At 39.6% G+C, this 26,578-nt stretch overlaps 1 protein-coding gene across 1 annotated transcript in view; it reads right to left on the reverse strand.

Moving 5' to 3' along the window:
- Window positions 1-26,578, reverse strand: part of LOC145518640 (uncharacterized) — a 379,656-nt gene that overhangs the window by 246,120 nt on the left and 106,958 nt on the right. The window contains exon 4 of the transcript XR_014063068.1: window positions 22,649-22,751. The gene's annotated coding sequence lies outside the window, so the exon portion shown is untranslated. The remainder of the gene's footprint in view (window positions 1-22,648; window positions 22,752-26,578) is intronic.

The following is a 26,578-nucleotide window of genomic DNA, read 5'->3' on the forward strand; positions in this document are numbered from 1 at the left end:
ACAATTGCAGGGTTTTGTACTTCTTCGTTCATTATTGTGTTTTACTTCTGTTTTTACATTCAGTAATATGGACAGTTTCACAATGCTGGATCCATATTTGAAGTTCTGAGCGTTACAGTTTAAGTCATCCCCATCATCAACACCATCTTTGCAGTCGCGCAGTATACAATGTGTGATTCTAGTTCATCAGCCACAAGCTGGGCAAAACCCCTAATCCAAGAGAAGCATAGAGGTGAGAGGAAGGGAGCACCCAAGTAGGAGGGTAATTTGCTCAGCCTCCACTCCTGCAAACAGGAACTTCTCTGGGAGGCATGATTAACTAGCTGTCCCTAGCCAGCCTGCAGGAAGTCCACACAGTGCCAGTTCTGTGTGACAGTGTGAACAGCAGGAGGCAAAAAGTTCTCCCGACCATCGTATCCTACTTTTTTTTTTATACAAGCATCCTATGTGACTTATCCTGGAAGGAGAGGCACACAAATAAGATGGTAATAAATGAGCAGCTCTGTCTCAGGAGGTAATGTATTTGCAAAGGTGTCTGTGGGGAGTCGGCAGGGCTGTCATCCTTACTGCCTAATTTGTGTGGCTTCCTATAATCATTTCCATTTATCTGCAATCTAGTTAAAAGCTACTAGCTAGTTTATCCATTTCTACATGGAGATCCATTATAAGAAAGCACTTCTCTTTGTAAAGTAAGATCCATTCTTCCCTATTCCCCAGAGTGAACGATCAAAGGTTAAATTATTTTTTAGACAGGCGCTCCGCGCCGCTGAACAACTCAATCTGTGCTCTTTCATCTTCCCACCTCTCACACTATGAGATTCTGTGCTAGTTCATTAGCTGTATACAGGCAGGTCTCCCCCTTTTCTAGCAGGCTCTACAGCCCCAGAATGGTCTTGGTTTGGGCTCCCTTCTCAAGACTTATTTTTCTGTTTACACTGAAAATTGCAGGTGGGTAAAAAAAGATGGTACTTTGTTTTTATTTGCTAACTTAACTAAATTTTGCAATTCTTATTTTTTTTTTTTTTGATGGGAGGAATTAATGGTAGATTTTAGGGGCCACTATGCTAGATAAGAGAGTCAATTCCTAGGCAGGTTGATAAGAAGTCCGGGGTCCCTGAGGAGGAGAGAGGGGTCTGGAATTCTCAAGGAGGAGAAAAGGATAAACTTTTATTTTCTACATTCCTTAGTCTTCAGTTCAGTCACTCAGTCATGTCCAACTCTTTGCAACCCCATAGACTGCAGCACGCCAGGCTTGCTCAAATTCATGCCCATCGCATCAGTGATGCCATCCAACCATCTCATCCCGTCGTCTCCTTCTCCTCTCATCTTCACTCTTCCCCAGCATCAGGGTCTTTTCCAATGAGTCAGTTCTTTGCATCAGGTGGTCAAAGTATTGGAGTTTCAGCTTCAGCATCAGTCCTTCAGTGAATATTCAGGACTGATTTACTCTCTCCTCGCAGTCCAAGGGACTCTCAAGAGTCTTCTCCAACACCACAGTTCAAAAGCATCAATTCTTCGGCACTCAGCTTTCTTTATAGTCTAACTCTCACATCCATATATGACTACTGGAAAAACCATAGCATTGACTAGACGGACCTTTGTCGGTAAAGTAACGTCTCTGCTTTTTAATATGCTGTCTATGTTGTTCATGGCTTTTCTTTCAAAGAGCAAGCATCTTTTAACTTCATGGCTGCAGTCACCATCTGCAGTGATTTTGGAGCTCAAGAAAATAAAGTCTCTCACTGTTTTCATCGTTTCCCCATCTATTTGCCATGAAGTGATGGGATCAGATGCCATGATATTAGTTTTACAAATGTTGAGTTTTAAGCCAACTTTTTTACTCTCCTCTTTCACTTTCATCAAGAGGCTCTTTGGTTCCTCTTTGCTTTCTGCCATAAGGGTGGTGTCATCTGCATATCTGAGGTTATTGATATTTCTCCCGGCAATCTTGATTCCAGCTTGTACTTCATCCAGCCCAGCATTTCACATGATGTACTCTGCATATAAATTATATTAGCAGGGTGACAATATATAGCCTTGAAGTACTCCTTTCCCCAACTGGAACCAGTCTGCTTTTCCATGTCCAAATCTAACTATTGCTTCTTGACCTGCATACGGATTTCTCAGGAGGCAGGTCAGGTGGTCTGGTATTCTCATCTCTTTAAGTCACAAAAAATGTTTTATTTTTTTCTTTAAGCCTGGAGCTGATGATTACAAAACAAAACAACTCAGCTTAAACTCTGTACTAAGGATTGGACTATAAAGAAAGCTGAGAGCTGAAGAATTGATGCTTCTGAACTGTGGTGTTGGAGAAGAGAGTCTTGAGAGTCTCTTGGACTGCAGGGAGATCCAACCAGTCAATCTTAAAGGAAATCAGTCCTGAATATTCATTGGAAGGACTGATGCCGAAGCTGAAATTCCACCTGATGCAATGAACTGACTCAATGGAAAAGACCCTGATGCTGGGGAAGATTGAAGGTGGGAGGAGAAGGAGACGACAGAGGATGAGATGGTTGGATGGCATCACCGACTCAATGGACATGAGTTTGAGCAAGCTCTGAGAGTTGGTGAAGGACAAAGAAGTCTGGCATGCTGCAGTCTATGGGGTTGCAAAGAGTCAGCATGACTGAGGGAGCGGCTGAACTGAACTGAACACTTCAATTAAAAATTAAAAAAAGAAAAAAGAAAAAAACAGTTCATCTGATACACAAATGACAGAGGAATGGAACTGATGTCCTAGTGATCTGAATTGCAACTTACTGGGATTTTCTAGTTAGGAAACATTCCTTCCACCAATAGAGGTCTTGAAAAAATTGTATGTAATTAGGAAAACAATAGAAGGAAGAAAAAAAAAACAGTATATGACCTGAGAAATGAGAGATTTAAACACTCAGATACATGCCATTAAGCAAGTAATACTTCAAGCCAGTGAAATAAGAAATATCATCAGGAAGCACATGATTAATTGCAGGGTGGACTGTAATTGTTATATAAGAAGTCTGAAGAATGAGAGAGTGAATAGGTGGGTGATCAGTGAAAGACACAGAGGAACCAGAGTCCTGTACATCATTATGGTGTGAATGGTGTAATCAACACCTTCCAGTTGTGGTGAGAGGTGTGGAGGTGATCTGGGTACACCACCATCAGCACTCCTTTTATCAGTTCAGTTCAGTTGCTCAGTTGTGTCCGACTATTTGTGACACCATGGACCGCAGCACACCAGGCTTCCCTGTCAGTCACCAACTCCTGGAGCTCGCTCAAACTCATGTCCGTTGAGTTGGTGATGCCATCCAACCATCTTATCCTCTGTTGTCCCTTTCTCCTCCTACCTTCAATCTTTCCCAGCATCAGGGTCTTTTCCATTGAGTCAGTTCTTCGCATAAGGTGGCCAAAGTATTGGAGCTTCAGCTTCAGCATCAGTCCTTCCAATGTATATTCAGGACTGATTTCCTTTAGGGTGGACTGGTTTGATCTCCTTGCAGTCCAAGGGACTGTCAAGAGTCTTCTCCAACACCACAGTTCAAAAGCATCAGTTCTTCGGTGCTCAGCTTTCTTTATGGTCCAATTCTCACACCCATACATGACTACTGGAAAAGCCATAGCTTTTGACTAGACGGACCTTTGTCGGTAAAGTAATGTCTCTGCTTTTTAATATGCTGTCTAGGTCGGTCATAGCTTTTCTCCCAAGGAGCAAGTGTCTTTCCATTTCAAGGCTGCAGTCACCATCTGCAGTGATTTTGGAGCCCACAAAAATAAAGTCTATCACTGTTTCCATTGTTTCCCCATCTATTTGCCATGAAGTGATGGGACCAGATTTCATGATCTTAGTTTTCTGAATGTTGATTTTTAAGCCAGCTTCTTCCCTTTCCTCCTTCACTTTCATCAAGAGGCTTTTTAGTTCCTCTTTGCTTTCTGCCATAAGGGTGGTGTCATCTGCATATCTGAGGTTGTCAATATTTCTCCTGGCAATCTTGATCTAGCTTGTGCTTCATTCAGTCCAGCATGTCGTATGATGTACTCTGCATATAATTTTATAAGCAAGGTGACAATATACAGCCTTGATGTACTCCTTTCCCAATTTGGAACCAGTCCGTTGTTCCATGTCTAACTGTCGCTTCTTGACCTGAACACAGATTTCCCAGGAGGCAGGTCAGGTGGTCTGCTATTCCCATCTCTTGAAGAATTTTCCACAGTTTGTTGTGATCCACACAGTCAAAGGCTTTAGCGTAGTTCATGAAGAAGAAGTAGATGTTTTTTCTGGAATTCTCTTGTTTTTTCTATGATCCAACAGATGTTGGCAATTTGATCTCTGATTCCTCTGCCCTTTCTAAATCCAGCTTGAACATCTGGAATTTTTCAGTTCATGTACTGTTGAAGCCTAGCTTGGAGGGTTTTGAGCATTACTTTGCTAGCATGTGAGATGAGTACAGTTGTGTGGTAGTTTGAATTGTTCAGATGGAGGAGTAGAAATAGTGTGTTCATCTTCTCCTGTGAGAAACTGCAACTGATCACTGAACAACCATAGACAGGAGAATGTTGGATCCCACCAACAAAAGATACCCCACGTCCAAGGGCAAAGGAGAAGCCCCAACAAGACGGTAGGAGGGGTGAAACTGCGTTTAGCATTCATCTCATAGGATCCCCTTCCCAGCTTCCTATGTAGTTCCCAGTATTGAATACTCTTTCAGAAAGAGCCCTCTTTCCTGATGGAGAAATCTCACCTTCTTCAAAAGATTATGGTAGCTTGGCAACCTCACTAGGATCAATGAACCAGTCTTCACCAGCCTTGCACTGGGTTCTCTAGGCATCCGCACCACAGAAGCCCAAGCCTGCTTCCCCAGGATCCCATCCTGCCTGACATCATGGAGATTGCCCACTGCCATAAAGGATTTAATTAGCTCTGGCAAAGGAAGGAAGGAGGATTAAGGGCTGATTAAAGAGCTTACAGAAAAAAATATATGATTAGGAGAATAATCCTCTGGAAACCCAAGGCTGCAAGAGACAAATCCTGCCCAGCTGACTGTACTCTGCCAGTCACCACCACTCCTGAATGACATATAGCAAGAGGTCATGCTGGAAAGTTGGGGCCCATAAGAGAATGCTCCATGTGGAAGCAATTTAAGGGATGGATAGAAACACACTCAATATATCTTTCCTCAAAAAGAAAAATGGAAGTGATTGCTCCCCACCATTTCATGAAGAAACAAAATAGGAAGTGTTGGTGAAATGTGATTTATGCAACACAATTTTTCTAGGTAATATTTTATTAATTAACACTTATTTACCAAGGTCAGCAACTACTCTGACAAGCACCCTATTTAAAGTTTAGTGTGAGAATCAGAGTTAGTGGAAGTGACACAGAAGGCACGGAGTGGTCTCAGCCCCATTTTTAACACCTCTATTAAATACTTGATATGGCACTAGGGGGCAAGTGAGCATGCTCATTCCAGGGAGGGAGAAAACTTGCCACTCGAGAAATTTATCTCTGTCCCAGACTAGATCACAACCCTGAAAGCATTAGCTGCCCAGAAACGTTCCCTGCCACCTTAAGTTGTCAAAAGTAGAAGGAAACAGAGGCCAGGGGAGGGCACAACTCCAATCAGCTTTGTGAGACCCCTGGCAGCCTGGTTTTTGCTTTAACAGACCTCAGTTTAAACCCAATCAGCTGTTATTACACAGGACAGCATCTTGATGAGCTTGTAACCTTATCAACAGTCCTCTGGGGGAGATGTGGTGAAGTTATTTGAATATAATTCATCCAGGCAACAAATTGGCTCATCACTCAGCTCACAAATCTCTCTGTTGACCGGGCTGCCAAAAATGGGAAAGGCATTCTCTTTTGTAGAAAGCTTCCTCTAGAACTATGCTAATTGTGCGGAAAATCCAGAATGCTTTGGGAGTAAAATAATAATTGAAAAGTAAAAACAGTTGTAATTTTTTAAAATTCTAGGTATTTTTTTATATATTCTTCCAACAATCCTTCAAATTAGGAGTTATTTACATGTTATGTATGAAGAAGACTGAAACTCTTGAGACATTAGTACAATTTTTAAGTTATACAACCTATTGACGGAGAAAGCCATGCTCAAATTTAGGTCTTCAATTGTTTGAAAAGAGAGACTGTGTCTATTGAACCACATGGATCCCTTATCTTCTGCTGTGAACACAAAGTTGCAAACTATATGAAATCTAGGAAAGAGACTTCTGGTTTTTATGATGGAAGAGAGTTGATTTGATTTTTTTTTTTTTAACATGGTTTAACAGATGATTGCCTACCTGCTTGACCCTATGTGTCTTAGAAAGTGTCTTAATTTCTGATCACAAGGAAACAGCAAATTCCTCTCTGTCACATGTGTCAAATTAGGGTTTTTCAACTATTGTGATATTTTGAGAGCCTGACATAGGCTGAATGGGAATAGGGGTGATTATCACCCCACAGGGCAATATGAGACAAGTGCTTAAGACAAAGAACAGAATCAAATGCCAGAGAGTAAGGCCAGCTGGGTCTACCTTAAGGGGCAGGAGAGAAAGAAAATTCAGTATCAGCCAATGCCAAGGGCTTCCTTATGAAAATTCTAGGATTATCTGTAATATAGTTCTCATATTTCTCTAAATAGTTCTTCACTTTCTTTGGTGAAGGTATAAGTAAGATGAAAGAGTAAAGTAAAATGGTAGTACATTAGGATTCAAATTGCTACAGAAGAATCTAGATGGCTACCAAACCTAGTCAACAGGAAAGGAGACTTCATTTCTAGTTGAAGATGCGAATAATTGGTATTGCCAATACAATTATTGGCAATACAGGTATTGCCTGAGCATACAATTAAGGAATAAAATACTAATAAGGAACAGTAATTATCATCATAATCATCACCATTCTTCTTCGGAACTTTGACAACATTGATTTATTGTATTTCAGCAAGCACATTGCAGTATAGAACTCAAAAGCCAATTTACTCCTTACTAATTAAATTTTTATTTCCAAAGCACTTTAAGTATCTTTCCCTCTTTGTTCTTTCTGTTTTCTACTCCAGAGTCTCCTATTAAAGCTGTGCTAATTGTCAGCTAAGTCTCAGTGTAATGTATAATGAGATTTCCATTCTTGTTTTTTATTTTGGCCATGCTGCTCAGCCTGTGGGATCCTAGTTCCCTGAATAGGGATTGAACCTGTGTCCTTCACAGCAAAAGCATGAAGTCCTAAACACTGTATCTCAGGTGACTTCCATTCTGAGTGGTCTGATATCTGTCATGATTGTCTAGTACCTTTGCCATATGTTTAGCTAAATATTGCAAATATTTCTCCTTTTCAGTGGGATGTTGAATGTTCAACACAGTTACTTCATTCTTCTTCATTTTTTTTTTAATCTCAGAATTTTTATTCTTTTTACTCTTATTTTGGCAATCTGAAAGACACTTTGGCTTGATCTTTCTGCAAACTAACAAATTTACATATTTTAATAATTGTAACCTGTGAACTTTCTGCTCTTTAGTTCAATTTTTTATTGTTGCAGCATCATTTCAGAATTTAATTTCCAATAATTCTGATTATTGCTCTTTCATAGCATTTCTATTCTTTCTTTCTCCCTTACTCCCTGTTTTTCTCATTTTCCTTTTCTTCCTATTACATTATTTTCTAAGAATTAAAGGTCTACTTAGTTTATATTTAAAGCTTAAATATAATTATATGTAAAATATAATGTAATAATTTAAAATGTTTCTTGTGTTAACTCTATTTCCTTAATAACTTTCTTGTGTGTTCATTTCTTTTTTAAAAAATTTTATTCACTTATTTTATTTTTGGCTGTGATGGATCTTCATTGCTTTGTGTGGGCTTTCTCTAGTTGTGGCAAGTGAGGGTTACTCTTTGTTGCAGAGTGCAGGCTTCTCATTGTGGTGGCCTCTTTTGTTGTGGAGCACGGGCTCCAGGTGCATGGGCTTCAGTAGTTATGACACAGAGGCTTAGTTGCTCCACAGCACATGGAATCTTCCTAGACCAGGGATTGAACCTGTGTTTCCTGCATTGGCAGGCAGATTCTTATCCACTGCGCCCCCAGGGAAGTCCTTGTGTTGATTTCTAAGCTTTATTTTCATAATAATTTTTTCTCAAACTTTTTGAGTGAGGTTCTATGTTTGACCAATTTTTGTCACTACAGAGAATTTCCTCAGCTTTGGGGAAAATCTCAGTTTTCCTGGTAATCAACAAGGATTCCAGTTATGTCACTTTGCCCCTGGCATATTGGAGAACTCTTAATTATTTTGTGGAAGTAAACTTGACCTGTAGTTTTATCCTAAGGGCAAATACTGGAATCTACTTATGTGAAAATGGATCCTTGACACAACCTTTCAACAACAGCTATTAATTACTGTCTGGCTATGGCAAATTGAAATTTTATTTAGTATCTATTCATTTTTGTCTTACCCTGTCAGTGGAAGAATTATACTCACCTGCTCTAATAATGCTGGGTTGGCCATGTCTTTGGCCATTGCAAAGACATGTAGCTCTAGCAGGGAGGCCTTCCAAATGTATTTGTGCTATTTGCTTCTGCTCTTTTACTCCTCCATTCAAGCATGAGAAGAGAATGCCCCAGGCAACTGCTGTTCCTTTAGCCTGATCTTGGAAAAAAGGGCATATATAACAGACCTCAACTCCTCCCTCTCCAGCCCAAACTCAACTACCAACATTCTCTCTTCCTACTGAATCAACCAAAGACAGGGGTTCATCACAGTTTGAGTACATTCAGGACACTGCAACACAGAATGTTGGTAGTTGAGTTGATCATTACTGGTAGGGTTTTGAGAAGCTTCTATAAGAAAATGATACTAGTTCAGAGGAAAACAAACAGAAAAGAGTTTAACCTCTTTGAAAACAGGAGTGAGAAGAAAGAGAAAATCCATAAATGTCGCTTACAGGGCTGAATGATATAATTCCCTTTGACTGAGAAAGACCTAGTGAGATCAAGTTCAACATTGGGCCTGGGATCAAAGAACTAATAAGGGCATGGCAGTAGCACCTTTTTAAGAACCCACTGATTGGATTAATCTGACCCAAGATTATCCTTTCAGCTGGTCAAAATGACTCTTATAATAGGTTTTAAATGCATGTTCCCACAGCTAGGCAAGAAACTCAGTCACATCAGAAACTCAGTCATAGTTTGCAAAGAATTGTGGGTAAGTACATTTGCATATGGAGTTGATGAAATAAAATAGGTAAGAATAAACCAAACAAACAAGCACACCAAGTTCTGATAAATGCATTTCCAATCTGAATTAGAGTTATCATGACTCTTTGAGATGTAAAATGACCCCTGCACACTCAAATTTTGGGTAGGCAGAAAGCTGGCTGAGATGCTGTTCAGCCATCCTGGAAATATTTTCTAATGCCCTTTTCAGATGTGTCCAAGGAGAAAAATGAATAAGAGAAGAAATTTCCAAGGACAGAGTCAAGAGCTAATGGAGCAGAACAAAATAAGCATTACCAGAGAGTAAGATTGGTGTCTAATCAGTGCTCCACCACATGAGGGGGAACCTTGCAAAGTTTGTCCTGCTAGATTTCAGAATTACTGTCGATCAGTGACTGCCATGTGCCTCCTACTCTAACCCTTCTGAACATGAATTTTTTTTTTCCCGGTACCTTGTTTCCTGTTCCAACATCGTACTGTTGTGAGATATGAGAGTAGATAATTAGCATTTTAAGTCAGAGGTCTCCGGATCAATAAGACCTATATTTGGAACCAATAAGAGGACTATCCTGAGGTCCTGGACTTTGAGTGTGATGGCATGTTCAAGTGGAATTTTGGAGCTTCTGCATTGAGGATAAGGTGAATGCACTTTATATTTTGAATTAAGTGAATATTTGTGACTAAAAGAGAAGACTGTGGTAGATTTTATTACTCAAATACTTGGTAGATTTTATTATTCAAATATTTAACTGTCTTCTTCCTATGCTATGCGGATACGAGAACACTTCCCCAAACACTGATGTGGGGCTTGGTTATGTGACTGCCTTTGGTAAATGGAATGCGTCCCAGTTCTTAGCACAAGCTTTGGAGGCATCACAAGTTTGTACTCACCCTGTTGTGCTCCATTCTTTGGTCTTGAAGACAGGACACCCTAGATAGGATGTGCTATATATTCATACGATATGCTCTAGCCTGGGTCTTGGAATTAGAAAACTTTTGAAGAGGACTTGAACCTAACTCACTTGCTAAGCTAAGATTCCCTAGTCAATCTTCATATACAAGAGAAAGAAACTGATGTTTATTGCTGCAAGCCAATGAGATCTGGGATGTGTTTGTTGATACAGCAAAAGTTTATTGATACAGCTGGTGATTAACACACCAGTCTACTAGCCTATAGCCCATTGTTTGAATTGGACTCCACTAACTGAGTCCTTATTATAAGTTTCTGCGAAGAAGACTCATCTTATTTTAGAGGATTTTCTGTTCTTTTGTATATGTTTGTAAATTCCTCCTTTCTGTTGAATTTTACCAAATAGCATATATTTATGGTCTTCCTAGGTGGCATAGTAGTAAAGAATCCACCTGCCAATGCAGGAGACACAAGAGACTTGGGTTCAATTCCTGGGTTGGGAAGACCCCCTGGAAAAGGACATGGCAACCCACTCCAGTATTCTTGCCTGAAAAATTCCATGGACAAAGGAGCCTCGCAGGCTACAGTCCACGGGATCGCAAAGAGTCTGACACAACTGAGCATGCACGCACACACAATATATTTATATCTTTTAGAAATCACTCTTTCAGCCTGGGGATTAGCATTCTTTCATTGTTCCAATATTACTGCTGGTTTATTCTTATATTTTCATTTATTCTGCCTTTTCAGGGGAATTTTAAGAGAGAGAAATAACTTACAAATTTACTTAGTCAACTTTACTATGTCCATCTGATTAGATTCTCTTTAATCCCATTGGAGTTAGAGATATGTACCATAAGAAGGTTTGCTAGAAAAGGGGGACAGCTCGTTTGTATGAAGGTTTGTGTGTATGTGCGCTGTGTGCTAAGTCGTGTCTGACTCTTTGCAACTCCATGGACTGCAGTCCACCAGGCTCCTCTGTTCATGGGATTCTCCAGGCACAGATACTGGAGTGGGTTGCCATGTCCTCCTCCAGGGGATCTTTCCAACCCAGGGATCGAACCCTGGTCTCCTGCATTGCAGGCAGATTCTTTACCATCTGAGGCACCAGGGAAGTCCCTTCTTCATATTACCACTCCTAAAAATTCTTCGGGCTTTTCTAAGATGATTGGTCATCTCTACAGCTTTTAATTGCTTTGCTTGACATGGGACAGACAATCTTTTTTGCATGTGTCTCAATGACAAGAGCACAGAGCTTTGCCTACTAGTTGGTGTCTTCTCTTTGTTTTTCCTGTCATGTACAGTTTTATATCATGAATTTACACCACGAAGATCTGTTTCTCTGCTCCTCTGCATATACAATGACTTCCATTTTAACACAGCATCTCTGGCACATCAAATGTGCCATTTTTCTGAAAACACTTTAAACATTAGAAATCCAAATGTAAAACTCGATTAATTTTTGTTCTGTTAGTGCGAATATTGCAATAAGATGTTAATTAGGTAAACAGAAGCATGCTATCCTTGTATATGTTTATAAATACAAACAAGAGTTCTATCAAAATGCACTTATAAGAATGTTAAAATTTTAATGAAATATGTTCTAAATTGAGGGACTAATAGAGTGACTGCCTACCCTATAGGGAGCACTTTCAGATAATTTTTTATTTAAGCTTACCAGCAGCATTTTTGGGTTCCAAATGAGGAGACTAATGCTCTTGAAGCTTAGATAACTGTTCAGGCACGTTAAGATGTAAGACAGCAACTCAGAATTTAATTCTCAGTATTCCCCTCCAAATATTGTGCTCATTCTAGCATACACTGCTGCTTCTCAAATGATATTATTGATTTTACTGTAGTCTTTAGCAATATCAGTGAGAACAAATTCTGTTTGCTTTCAGCTTGGGAGATGGAAAAGGATCTACTGCTCCTGCTGTTGTCTCGACACTCACCCTGTCACTGACCTCAAACTCTGTGTGCAAGCCTTTCTGGATAAAACTTCTCACCTTTTCCTTTAAAAGCTGTTCTATACGTACCACATCTGGAGAGCAGCACCGACATATATATATACACTACCGTATGTAAAACTGAGAGCTAGTGGGAAGTTGCTCTATAGCACAGGGAGCTGACCTCAGTGCTCTGTGATGACTGAGACAGGTGAGATGGAAGGAGGGAGGAGGGAGGCTCAAGAGGGAGGAGATACAGGTATACAGATGGCTGACCGACCCTGTCGCACAGCAGAAACTAACGTCACATCGTCAAGCAATTATACGTCCAATTTTTCAAAAAAGAGCTGTTTTAGCTTTGGTTTCAGAGAGAGGTGGGCAAAAAAGGAGTAAGTGATTACCGGCAAGGAAATCTAAGATTTTCCTAGAAAATAACTGATTTCACCCATGATAACTCAAAACAGTCAAGCATCCAAATGGCAGGTTGTTGATGCCAGATATTGTCTTTGAACATCTTACAGATGAGATGCTATTGTGCATAAAAGAATCTGCATATGTGAACCAGAAAGTGCTAGATGTAATATGTTTGCTCAGAGAAACATGTGTGACAAAGGAAGAACTTTAATTCTATTGCCTCCATCCCCAAGATTTCTCTCCAGTTACTTAAATAAAATAGTTTTTTTTTTTAATTAAGGGGATTCTCTATAGAGAGACTGCATGATCAAATAAGGCAGGAATCCCACAGAGGCAACTTAGCAATTCAGGGTGATATGCTGGCTACAGTTATGGAAACCATTTTCCCAACCAGTTAGCTGCTGCTTTATTTACCTTTCTGGTCAACTACACCTGTTACAAAATCCAACCATACATCTATTTTGTATAGCTTAATCTGCCTGTCAAAAATATGATGGCGTCAAAACAGCTTTTTCTGAAGATGATGGAAGTGTTATCATGTGCCTTCCAGATGCAATGGCGGCCTTCTGTAATTTTGGTGTTTGAGACTTCATGTTAATGTCTTCTTATTTTTCGATGAAAACTTTAGCTGTGTGCCTATGTCAAAAATGCATGTTCCTATAGAATTCCCCCCCATATAAAGAAAATGCCATAGAACAAAATAATTGTATACATAAATGTTTATGATAGTAAATTGACAATACTTAAAAGAGATCAGACTAAGATGTGTTAGAATTTGTAGAAATCATGTTGACCAGCTTCTGTTCTAGTTGAGGAAATTGAGTTTAGTCCAAGTAACATGTTGTTCAAACACGTGTGTTCATGCTAAACCACTTCAGTCATGTCCAACTCTGTGTGACCATATTGACTGTAGCCTACCAGGTTCCTCTGTCCATGGGATTCTCCAGGCTAGAACACTGGAGTGGGTTGCCATGCCCTCCTCCAGGGGATCTTCCTGACCAGCAACTCTTATGTCTCCTGCATTGACAGGTGGATTCTTCACCGCTAGTGCGATCTGGGAAGCCCCATTCAAACACATACATTTTAAAAATACTGAACGTTTTCTCCATTGACACTTGCTCCTCTTGTGATTTCCTCAAACCTCAGGGCTTTAAATGTCATGTGTATGACACTAGCACCCAAGTTTGTATTTCCAGGCTGTTACCTCCTCCCTGAACTCCTGACTCAGATGTCTACCTGTCTACTTGGCATCTTCTCTGTTATGTATACTATGCATCTTAAGTTGACTATATCCAATATAGAGGCCCTGACTTTCCCACGGAAGACCACCCCTCTCAGTCTGCCCCATTTCACTGAATGGCAATGCAGTTCCTTGGACCACAGAATGTCGAGTCATCCTTGATGACATGCTCCCTCTCTTTCTCTCTCTCCCTCACAAGCAAGTAATGTTAGCTCTACCTTTAGAATAGATACAAATAGTCATTACCTCTTACTACCTCCACTGTCTCTACCCTTGATCACATCAACATCAAACCATCCTGAGAGATTGTGTTAAAACCCAAGTCAGCTTAAAACCCACCTACAAGTAAACCTTCCAAAGGCTTCCTTTTCCACCCAGAGTCAAAATCAAAGTCCTGTGGAGGCTCTGGGATCCGTACCCATCCTTCCCTAGCCTTCCCTCTTCGTTCATACTGCGGACCCCTTCATCAGATGCCTACTATTTACATTTGTACTTACTCTGGTCTCACTGGTTTCTTGCAGTGAGTCCCTCAGATGTGGCAGACAGGTCCCTTATCATACTCATTTGCCTCATCCTGGAACATTTTGCTCTCAAACGCTCAAGTGGCCAGCTCCCTCCAATCAATACTTGGATGTCACTTTCTCAGTGAGTCCTTTTCTGACACTCTCTTTAAAATCACAATCCCAGCTCCAGCATTCCTTATCCCTCTTTCCTGCCTTCATTTGCTTCTCTATTTGGAGCGAAAGCTTCACAAGGGTGAAGATTGTGTCTGTTTTGTTCAGTCATATATACATAGTATAAAGGACATTGCATGGCATATAGTTTGTGTTCAAGAAATAATTGAATGAGTGAATAAATGAAAGAGCAAATATATTTTGCTAATTTCTAGTAATCAATCAATACATTAAAGCCTTAGGAAAATATCTGAGCAAGATGCCCCCAATAGGAAATGTTTTTTGGACATGAATCATTGTTAGTATTTTAGTGATGTTTGGTTATTGAATGATTTAAAGGCTACCATGTAAACAGTTTTCCATTCATAAAGCGCCAAAGTCACTTGAGGAATGAATGCCTCTCTGGGACATATGAAGGTGTATTTTCTATCTTTGAAAGAGAATGATTAGCAATTACCTTCTTTGTAAAATGATATTGTAGACGGTGGGGGGAGAGAGATGGTGGGTATCTGGCTGACATTCTCAGTTAAGATTAGAGGATTACAACCTGTATTTTTGAAATAATGTGTTTAGGTCTAATAAAGGACAGCTGCAGAAATCCACTTGATACTTGCTTAGAACACGCAAACCCCAGCCCCCACTTAAACCATCTATTCATGTGACTTTTAATGCATCATGTCACAGCATTTATGCAAGCAGTTAACTTATAAATATAGGAATTTAAGTAATTGTGAAAAAGTTGTGTTGTCTCTTATGGAAGAAGTCTGTTCTACATTTCTCTGAACTTGACAGGGGACTGGAGACTCAGCAGTCAAATGATAGCTGACTTGATTGAAAGCCAATGAAAACAAAGAATGTGAATATGTGAATATTTACTTAGAAAAGTGTGTCAATTCTTTGCGTACACAATGTAAAAATTTTCCTTCATTTTATCAGTTTAATGCCATGCTGCATCAGTGCTGTCCATTTTTCAGCATAAATTCCTAGCAGGAAGCACTTTTGTCTGTTGAACCTTTCTCGGAACAGAAGTATATGCAAAGGGGTATTTAGTAAATGCCATCAGACAATGACTGCCTGTGTTTAATATTTATTGAGCACCAATAGGGATCTTGAGACCTTGGTCCAAAATGAAAAGCTTCAAAAAAAGCCTACACCTAATTAAGAAAAACATGGTCCCTGCTCCCAAGAAGCTTATCTGCTGAAGCAGACAACAGTGGTGTGGGTGTACAGAGAAAATTAATTTTTTTAGCTAAGTGCAGAAAACCACCACTACCTTTATGAAACTGCAGGATTTATCTCCTTCTCTCTTAAACTTGTTTTTCTTTGTGAGGGCCTCATGTTAAATGTCTGGCAAAGAATGAAGATAGAGAAGGCTGGCACCAGGACAGGAGGATGAGGCAATGAAGAAAGGGGATGGTAACAGATGCCGTGGCGGTAGGCTCTACGGCCTGAGGGAAGGAGCAGTTGGGGAAGAAATAGAGTTCCTATAGGTGGTTGCTGTGTTTTCTATATTTTAAAATAATTCAAATGTACCATCATCATCATGATTAATTAACATGCAAGTTCAGCTTGCAAAGGAGACCAAACAGGAGTGAACCAAACATTGATTTCTTTTCTTTCAGGCATGCTAAAAGCACAGCTGTGATAGAGGGCAGGATTGGCATGGATTTAAAACATATCACAGTTTATTAGGAATGACTTCATAATGCATCCATATTTATACTGCCAGAGATTAGAGAACTGAGAATAAACTGGGAAATAATGACAAACTATGGTCCTGTTTATACTCCCATAGCAAAAAATTAATGTCCGTTAGTTTGTTTTCATTCCATATCTTGAATATAATAGGGTCAGCATGGAAAGTTTTGCTTATGTATGGAAGATAAAGCTAGTTGTATAATTAAAATGTTTGTTTTATACAGAACATTTTTTGATCCAATCAAGAAAAACATTTTAGTCCCCAGTCTACATGTTTCAAAAGTTATCTTTTGCAACATCGATTGGTATTTGATTTCTGTGTGATAATTTCATCCCAGGTTTCCCAGTTCAGAATGACTATGAATTTAGGGAGATAAGACAAATAGTCAAAATCCAAAGGAAAGGCTTGAAGTGAAGTTTGGGAGAAACCAAACTGAGTTAATTTCCCAAATCTCAGAGAAGTAAAAGGCAAAGACAACAATGACTGTTCAAGGTGAAGGAAAATGTCAAGATAGAGATGGTAAGAACTAGCAGAGGAAGCAGGCACCCAATCATGTTCTTGAAGCCAGTGATTCCTTGGCAGGGTTGATATTAGATTAAAATCTTAAAAGGCACTGCTCATCTGTGCTGTATGGATGGAGAAGTCTTGAGGCTACTGTAAGAATAAGACTGAAAGCCAGAGGCAGGAGGCTTAAATCCAAAACTTGAGACCACCAGAAAACTTCTGACTCTGGGGAACATTAATCAACAAGAGCTCATTCAAAAGCCTCCATACCTACACTGAAACCAAGCTCCACCCGAGTCAACAAGTTCCAGAGCAAGACATACCACGTTAATTCTCCAGCAACGCAGGAACACAGTACTGAGCATTAAAATACAGGCTGCCTAAAGTCACACCAAACCCACAGACACCCCAAAACTCACTACTGGACACTTCATTGCTCCAGAGAGAAGAGATCCAGCTCTACCCACCAGAACACAGATGCAAGCTTCCCCAACCTGGAAACCTTGACAAGTCTCTAGTACAACCCTACCCACAGGGGGCAACCTCCACAATAAAGAGGAACCACAAACTTCCAGCCTACAGAAAGACCACCCCAAACACAGCAATCTGAACAAAATGAAAAGGCAGAGAAATATTCAGCAGGTAAAGGAGCATGATAAATGCCCACCAAACCAAACAAAAGAGGAGATAGGGAGTCTATCTGAAAAAGAATTCAGAATAATGATAGTAAAGATGATCCAAAATCTTGAAAACAAAATGGAGTTACAGATAAATAGACTAGGGACAAGGATCGAGAAGATGCAAGAAATGTTTTAACAAGGACCTAGAAGAAATAAAAAAGAGTCAATCAATAATGAATAATGCAATAACTGAGACCAAAAGCACTCTTGAGGGAACAAACAGTAGAATAACCGAGGCAGAAGATAGGATAAGTGAGGTGGAAGATAGAATGGTGGAAATAAATTAAGCAGAGAGAAAAAAAGAAAAATGAATTAAAAGAAATGAGGTCGACCTCGGAGACCTCTGGGACAATGTTAAATGCCCCAACGTTCAAATCATAGGAGTCCCAGAAGAAGACAAAAAGAAAGGGCATGAGAAAATACTTGAGGAGATAATAGTTGAAAACTTCCATAAAATGGGGAAGGCAATAGCCACGCAAGTCCAAGAAACCCAGAGAGTACCAAACAGGATAAACCCAAGGGAAAACACCCCAAGACACATATTAATCAAATTAATGAAGATCAAACACAAAGAACAAATATTAAAAGCAACAAGGGAAAAGCAACAAATAACACACAAGGGGATTCCCATAAGGATAACAGCTGATCTTTCAATAGAAACTCTTCAGGCCAGAAGGGAATGGCAGGACATACTTAAAGGGATGAAAGATAAAAACCTACAACCCAGATTACTATACCCAGCAAGGATCTCATTCAAATATGAAGGAGAAATCAAAAGCTTTACAGATAAGCAAAAGCTCAGAGAATTCAGCACCACCAAACCAGCCAAATGCTAAAGGATCTTCTCTAGATAGGAAACACAGAAAAGGTTTATAAACTCGAACCCAAAACAACAAAATAAATGGCAATGGGATCATACTTATCAATAATTACCTTAAATGTAAATAGGTTCAATGCTCCAACCAAAAGACAAAGACTGGCTGAATGGATACAAAAACAAGACTCCTATAAATGCTGTCTATAAGAGACCCACCTTAAAACAAGGGACACATACAAACTGAAAGTAAAGGGCTGGAAAAAGATATTTCATGAAAATGGAGGAAAAAAAGAAAGCAGGGGTAGCAATATTTATATCAGATAAAATAGATTTTTGAAATAAAGGCCATGAAAAGAGACAAAGAAGGACACGACATAATGATCAAAGGATCAATCCAAGAAGAAGATGTAACAATTATAAATATATACGCACCCAACATAGGAGCACCACAATATGTAAGGCAAATGCTAACAAGTATGAAAGGGGAAATTAACAGTAATACAATAATAGTGGGAGACTTTAATACCTCACCCGCACCTATGGATAGATCAACCAAACAGAAAATTAGCAAAGAAACACAAACTATAAATGATACAATGGACCATTAGTCCTAATTGATATCTGTAGGACATTTCACCCCAAAACAATGAATTTCACCTTTTTCTTGAGTGCACACAGAATATTTGCCAGGATAGATCACACCCTGGGCCATAAATCTAGCCTTGGTAAATTTAGAAAAATTGAAATCATTTCAACCATCTTTTCTGATCACAATGCGGTAAGCTTAGATGTCAACTACAGGAAAAAAACTATTAAAAATACAAACATATGGAGGCTAAACAACACACTTCTGAATAACCAACAAATCACAGAAGAAATCAAAATATGCATAGAAACAAATGAAAATGAAAATATGACAACTCCAAACCTATGGGTTTCAATAAAAGTAACGCTAAGGGGAAGGTTCATAGCAATACAAGCTTACCTCAGGAAATGAGAAAAATCAAATAAATAACCTAACTTTACACCTAAAGCAACTAGAAAAAGAAGAAATGAAGAACCCCAGGGTTAGTAGAAGGAAAGAAATCATAAAAATTAGGGCAGAAATAAATGGAAAAGAAACAAAGGAGACTATAGCAAAAATCACCAAAACTAAAAGCTGGTTCTCTGAGAAGATAAATAAAATGGACAAACCATTAGCCAGACTCATCAAGAAAAAAAGGGAGAAGAATCAAATCAACAAAATTAGAAATGAACATGGAGAAATTACAACAGACAACACAGAAATACAAAGGATCATAAGAGTCTACTATCAGCAACTATATGACAATAAAATGGACAACTTGGAAGAGATGGACGTATTCTTAGAAAAGTATAACCTCCCAAAAGTGAACCAGGAAGAAAAAGAAAATCTTAACAGACCAATCACAAGCACGGAAGTCAAACTTGTAATAAAAAATCTTCCAACAAACAGAAGCCCAGGACCAGATGGCTTCACAGGTGAATTCTACCAAAATTTAGAGAAAAGCTAAAATCTATCCTACTCAAACTCTTCCAGAAAATTGCAGAGGAAGGTAAACTGCCAAACTCATTCTATTAGGCCACCATCACCCTAATACCAAAACCAAAGATGCCACAAAAAATGAATCTACAGGCCAATATCACTGATGAACATAGATACAAAAATCCTCAGCAAAATTCTAGCAAACAGAATCCAACATCATATTAAAAAGATCATACATCATGACCAAGTAGGCTTTATCCCTGGGATACAAGGATTCTTCAATATTCACAAATCAATCAATGCGATATACCACATTAACAAATTGAAAGATAAAAACCATGTGATTTTATCTTATCTGACACCATACACAAAAATAAACTCAAAATGGATTAAAGATCTAAATGTAAGACCAGGCTACTTTAAAACTTCTAGAGGAAAACATGGGCAAAACACTCTCTGACACAAATCACAGCAGGATGCTCTATGACCCACCTCCCAGAGTAATGGAAATAAAAGCAAAAACAAACAAATGCGATCTAATTAAACTTAAAAGCTTTTGCACAATGATGGAAACTATAACCAAGGTGAAAAGACAGCCTTCAGAATGGGAGAAAATAATAGCAAACAAAGCAACTGACAAAGAATTAATCTAAAAAATATACAAGCAGCTCATGCAGCTCAATACCAGAAAAATAAAAGACCCAATCAAAAAATGGACCAAATAACTAATCAGACATTTCTCCAAAGAAGACATACAGATGGCTAACAAACACACGAAAAGATGTTCAACATCACTCATTATCAGAGATTGCAAATCAAAACCACAATGAGGTACCATCTCAAGCTGGTCAGAATGGCTGCTATCAAAAAGTCTACAAACAATAAATGCTGGAGAGGGTGTGGAGAAAAGGGAACCCTCTTACACTGTTGGTGGGAATGCAAACTAGTACAGCCACTATGGAGAACAGTGTGGAGATTCCTTAAAAAAGTGGAAATAGAACTGCTATACAACCCAGCAATTTCACTGCTGGGCATACACACTGAAGAAACCAGAATTGAAAGAGACATGTGTACCCCGATGTTTATCACAGCACTGTTTACAATAGCTAGGACATGGAAGCAACTTAGATGTCCATCAGAAGACGAATGGATAAGAAAGCTATGGTACATATACACAATGGAATATTACTCAGCTATTAAAAAGAATGCATTTGAATCAGTTTTAATGAGGTGGATGAAACTGGAGCCTATTATACAGAGTGAAGTTAAGTCAGAAAGAAAAACACCAATACAGTATATTAACACATATATATGGAATTTAGAAAAATGGTAACAATGACCCTATATGTGAGACAGCAAAAGAGACACAGATATAAAGAACAGACTTTTGGACTCTGTGGGAGAAAGCGAGGGTGGGATGATTTGAGAGAATAGCATTGAAACATGTATATTATCATATATGAAACAGATCGCCAGTCCAGGTTTGATTCATCAGACAGGGCGCTCAAGGCCGGTGCCCTGGGATGACCCTGAGGGATGGGATGGGGAGGGATGTGGGAGGGGGATTCAGGATGGGGGACACATGTACATCCATGGCTGATTCATGTCAATGTATGGCAAAAACCACTACAATATTGTAAAGTAATTAGCCTCCAATTAAAATAAATTAATTAATTAAAAGAAAAAAGGCACTGCAGTTCAGCTAATACATACTACACACAGGAGCATGCATAGATAGACACATGTGTGCATGCACACACACACACACACAGACACACAGACACACACACCAACATCTCTCACACAGTCTCACTGCTGTTGAGCCAATTAAAGAAAATACTATCTGAATAAAGTTGAGGAAAAACTACAGATTCAAGTCTATTCAACAAAATCACATTATTCTTTTACTATGTGCTTAAATTCTCTGTTGCTGGTCCCTTTGTTAATTGTTCTCTGTTTCTAATCACTTTGCCATCAAATTCTGGTTTCAAGGTCTTTCTCAAAAGCCACCCATATCATCTTTTATGTGATTCATCCAAACAGACGTTATTTCTCCTATCTCTGACCCCTCAGTAATTTGTTTTGATGATTCATATGAAATGTATCATACCCCATCATACACTGTTATTCTTCTAATTCTCTTCAATAGAATAGAAGGTCTTTAAAACAGAGCTTATTCACCATCGCCTATCCTGCATCTAATCAAGAGTCAGTAAAATTTTGTGACATTTGTAAATGTGGAAGGAAAGACTTGGCTGTCAACACATACCTGGAGGGTCATGTGTACCATCATCTATCTTTTATCTGTGTCTTTCTTCATCCAGCTAATAATCTTTAGATGCCCACTGTAGTGAAGACCCTCAGCTATTACTAATAATCTACAGAATAAAATTAGTAAGACATTATGGATACTCTTGCCTGGAAAATCCCATGGACAGAGGAGCCTGGTAGGCTGCAGTCCATGGGGTCGCTAAGAGTCGGGCACGACTAAGTGACTTCACTTTCACTTACGGATACATCAGGAAGAACAAGGGGGGAAAAATTGCTCTATACATTTTGATACTTCAGCAAATATTTTACTGTAGAAATCTCTTAACTTTGCTCCTTGGGGAAAAAATGCATTCACACAGTGAGGGTCAAGATATATAATCCCATTTGAATTTCACATATATCCAAGACCTGTCCTTCAAATTCACCTTTTCTCCTGAGATACATCTACGTTCTGAATCTGATTGCTCACTCTCATTTCAGGCAGTATGGCTCATGTGGGCTTGAGGCATCTCAAAATAATTATTAAGCTTTCAATTAATTTGTGCCAATCCCTGTGAGGTGTACAGAAATGAATCAGACACAAATCTTATTTCTGAAAGCTTCCTAAGGTGGTAGGGGGCTCAACTCTGCTTGCAGAAAGAGATAATCACATGAAAGTTGTAAGAGGGTCAGGGAAGAAGACAGGAGGCATTTGCCTTCAGTCTGGAAGGATGGGGACACTTTAGAGAGCAGGGGACAGAACAGTCCACTGAGGAAACAGCAGCTGTCAAAGGCATTTGTCTCACATTTGTCTCCCAGGTAGAAATTTACCTGAGCATGTCCAGGAGGACACATGCGCTCCAAAACTGTACCCAGTTCGTCGTTACTCCATGGAAGGTGGATTGCAAACCATTTCTTCACTGTCTTCACTCTCCTGTCAACGAAGATACTTTATTTTTTATTTTTATTGCAATATAGTTGCTTTACAATGTTGTGTTAGTTTCTGCTGTGCAGCAAAGTAAATCAGTTATATGTATACACATATCCACTCTTTTTTAGATTTCCTTCCATTTAGGTCACCAGAGAACACTGAATAGAGTTTCCTGAGCTATACAGTAGGTTCTCATCAATTTTTTATATACAATAGTGTATAGATGTCAATAAAGGGACACTTTAAATGTGAACTAAATCCATGATTATAGAGTAACTGCCACTCTTAGAGGACAAAAAAGTTCAAGATAAATCCAATAAGGTGAGATGATCTTTCTGTCTCTAAGCTTTCCAATCTTTTCAGTCTTTACTCAGTAAGGATGTAGAATTTTTTTTTTCTTTCTTGGGAAAGCAGTGGGAGGTGTGAAGTAATAAAAACCTATTCTGTGTTGCCCTGGGAGGTCTCTGTTCAGTAGTTAGCAGCACATGGCTGGCACTTGAGATCGAGGGTTTGGGGAGCTAGCCAGAGTGCACTAAAGCTTGGAGGAAAGGTTCCCTTGGGGAATTAGACATTTTAGTGGGACAATGAAATTTCATCGACTGAGAAGGGCTAAACAAAAACTTTTACCAAAGGTTCTGGGAAGTGGAAAGAGCACTGGGAGAACTGTGATGCAGAGGAAGCTACTGTATAATGTACCACATACTCAAGTTTGCTTGAGGGGCTCGCTGCCTTCTGCCCTGGTCTGCCAAACCCAGACCGAGTGCATACACCCAACACCTGGACTGGGGGACCCTACTCTTCCTGTCTGGTGTTCCAGCTCTTAGCACCTGCTGCTGAGATTCTTGGCTGAGACCCCCATTGTCACAGGTACTTAAGGCTTCAACCTGCCAAAGCACCTTCCCTGGTGCAATGGTACTGAAACTAAGCAGGACCCTATGGGGCTCCTGGGCACAAAAGCCTTTTTATGTCCATTTCTTGATCGCAGGCAATAGGCTCCATTCAGCACCCACGATCTTCCCTGAGTTCCAAAGGGCAGGTTCAAATGGCTGCTAATTGGGGAAGGGAGGGGGTGCAGAGACAGAGGAGGAACAGTCAAGAGACAATAGTAGCAGGACTTCCCTGGGGGTCCAGCGAGCTTCCACTACAAGGGGTGCAGGTTTGATCCCTGGTGGAAATGAAGATCCCATATGCTGAGCGGTCAAAAACAAGATGAAATAAAACAGAAAGAAACAATAGTGCAGCCTTGGGTCAAGGTCCTAGTTCTCCCTCAGCAGATACACATAACAATATCTTTGAGCTGTTCTGTAGATAGTGAAACCCCCGCCAGGCAGAAGTAAACTGCATGCTGCCCACAAGCACAGACTCAGATCTGTTGGAATCGGAAGGCTGCTGATGCTGATTCTCACTTACCTCACCACCAAGCAATCAGCAGAATGTTCACAAACTGGTCACTCCCTCTTTGAACAATTATTGTAAAACTTCTCACTACCCACTCCAGGTTGGGACACACAGCTTTCAGGGCATTAACCTGCTGTGGCTCCCTTTGCCTGGCAAAGCAACAAAGCTATTCTTTTTCTACTTCACCCAAAGCTCTGTCTCCAAAAATTACTTTGGTGTCAGGATACAAAGACCAGATTTGGCTTCATGAGGAAGTTAAACCCACAGCAAAGTATTTGTGTGACTGTTGCCTTAGTTCTTCCCAGGATGGTACCTAGTTAGTAGATGTATTCTAGATGCATAAGAGAGAAGCTATTTCATTACACTCTTGGATGTTTTTAGTCATGAGGTCTAAAGTTTTTTTTCTGGACCCTGAGAAAGTCATCCCTGGGTGTTAGCGGTGCCATAAAGTGGAAAGATCCTGAAACCTTGAGTCACTACTTGGCAGGGAATTGCCAGGAATTTTCACACTTAACTTCACAGAAGGGAAAAATCAGTGACTTTTGTGCATTCTCTCTAAGATTTGTGAACTGAAGTATTTAATAGGATTTAGCCTACTGGATAATTCATCTCCCGACTAGCTTTAACAGGGGGAATGTTTCTTCTCTCTTCTTCAAGGTATACCCACGTTAAAGTGTGTCTGTTATGAGATGAACTTTTGTGTAACTTTCCTGTTCTAATCATCGCCGCAAAACATGCTTTCTTTGCCCCTGCTCTCCTTCAGGCCCAGCAACAGGAACAGGATGATTCAGTCTGGCTTGAAGTAAGAGTCGTATATTGGGCTGGCCAAAAAGTTCATTCAGGTAAGCTGTTATGGGAAAGCCTGGACGATCTTTTTGGCCAACCCAATACATAGGTGATAACAGAAGAAAAAAAAAATTTTTTTTTTGAGATATGCTGAAAAGACAAAACCAAATACTTCAAAAAGTAAACCTGGGGAGGAATACTTATATTTCTTGAAGAGAAGATTTAGAAATGTGCCTATTGTTCCAGGAGACTGAATTTTTTCAGTTGTTTCAATGCTTATGAGAAATAGGATGCGACTTTTATGATACTGATAACATAGGCTGAAGTTTAAAAGGAGGCACACTTTATGGTTTGGATCTGACGTGGTGGGAGAGGGCCCTGTAGATTGCAGTGACTTATATACCCAAAGGTATCCTAAATGCTGCAAGTCACCTTATATTAGCAGGAAAAACAAGGAAGAGGAAGAAGAGGGGTCAATGAGCTTTACCTTCCAGAAGCTGCTTCAAAGTCCTCTCTTCTCTGGGAGGGAAGTCAGGCTAAAGACCTCTAAAGTTTCTAATAAGTTTAAAACTTAGGAGAGGGTAGGACAAATTGAGACAGTATTGACATATATTCACTACCATATATAAAATCGATAGCTAGTGGGAAGTTGTTATATAGCACAGGGAGCTCAATACGGTGCTCTGTGATGACCTAGGGGAGTGGGATGGGGGGCGGCTGGAAGGGAGGCTCAAGAAGGAAGGGATATTGCATACATGTGGCTGATGCACACTGTTGTGCAGTAGAAACTAACACACCATTGTAAAGCAATTATATTACAATTAAAAAGTAAATGAAAAAAAAAAAAGAAACTCAGGTAGTAAGAAACAGAAGAGATACTGGCAATGGTAATGCAGCATTTGCCTCAAGCCTCAAGTCATGGTGAGTGGACTGAACGAAGTAACACTTGATGAAAGCCTAGGCATTCTTCACTCGTATGCTTTCAGGATTTGTGGCTGCGGGGCTTGCAACAGAGCCTTACTATACAAAGAGAAGATGAGTGTGCCCTCATTGTTTCATGTCTTTCCAACCAACCTCTACTCTTCTTGAGAAGAACTCAGTTTTATATTCCTTTTTACCCCCTGGCCATCCTTACCCAGTCAAACCTAGGAAAGCTTTCAGCGTTTAATAGGTGCTGAGACTGATTTATTGGTCTCCACATGTGACAAACTGCATGCTCTCATTGTGTGTGACTCGTATTTATGAATTGTTAGAAAAATAATGACTAACTATATTTTTGAAGACTAACATGAAGCTCAGCACTTGTGATTTAAAGACATTTATACAAAACTTTTACAATAGCCAGGACATGGAAGCAACCTAGATGTCCATCAGCAGACGAATGGATAAGGAAGCTGTGGTACATATACACAATGGAATATTACTCAGCCATTAAAAAAAATACATTTGAATCGGTTCTATTGAGATGGATGAAACTGGAGCCCATTATACAGAGTGAAGTAAGCCAGAAAGAAAAACACCAATACAGTATACTAATGCATATATATGGAATTTGAAAGATGGTAACGATAACCCTATATGTGAGACAGAATAAGAGACACAGATGCATAGAACAGTCTTATGGACTCTGAGGGAGAAGGTGAGGG

Source organism: Giraffa tippelskirchi, chromosome 8, assembly GCF_054371585.1.
Source record: "Giraffa tippelskirchi isolate mGirTip1 chromosome 8, T2T-mGirTip1v1.2.pri, whole genome shotgun sequence".
Lineage (NCBI taxonomy): Eukaryota > Metazoa > Chordata > Mammalia > Artiodactyla > Giraffidae > Giraffa > Giraffa tippelskirchi.